We start from the raw sequence: 787 nt of genomic DNA on the forward strand, positions 1-787 counted from the left end.
CCACAGCACCATCAATGCCAAAGATAACATATAGCAAAACAAAAACCTAAAAGTTCTTTCCCACCCGGGAGTCCCGGGACCTAAATCGCCCGCAATCTTTTAACTGATCCCACTGTAAATGAATCTTAAATCTCTCGTCCAAAATTTTTTTCCCCCCGGGGGTTTTTTTTGTTGGTTGGGGTCAAAACTTACCCTTAAGCAGGTTTCACAAGGGAAAACCTGTTAGGGGGCCCACGGCGGGGGTACCGAGGGGGGCATCCCAAAATTTTCCCTTTCTTTCCAAACCTACCTCTAAATCCCCCCATTTTTTTTTCTCTTTCGCCTCACCATGTTTTAAATAAAAAATTTCCAAGGGGGAGGGGCCCCCCCCAAAAAAAACCCTCCAACCTCTTTTGGGGAGGCCAAATGTCACAGAGGGGTATCCAAACCCTATTCCTTTTTTCCCTAACCCCTTTCCCCAAAATTCCCCCCCTCCTCCCCCCAATCAGAAAAATGTTAAAAAGAACTGGGGCCCCGGCCCCTCCCCCCCGGTTTTTTTGAGGCCAAGTAAAGCTGGTTCCAAACCAGAAGAAACTGTTTACGAACGAGCACCCAAAAATTTTCCCCCCCAAAAACGGATAGGGAAGCGGGGGCCTCCGTCCCCCCCCGCGAAAACTTTTTGGTTTAAAAACTCAACCCGGGTTTAAAACGAACCAGGCTTGCCAAGATCAGGAGGCCCCCGACCCCTTAAAACCCTTTTGTTTGCCATTCCTAAAGCCGTTCTCGACCGGGGGAAAAAGTAAAAAAA

This window comes from Penaeus monodon, chromosome 22, assembly GCF_015228065.2.
Source record: "Penaeus monodon isolate SGIC_2016 chromosome 22, NSTDA_Pmon_1, whole genome shotgun sequence".
In the NCBI taxonomy this organism is placed as follows: Eukaryota; Metazoa; Arthropoda; class Malacostraca; order Decapoda; family Penaeidae; genus Penaeus; species Penaeus monodon.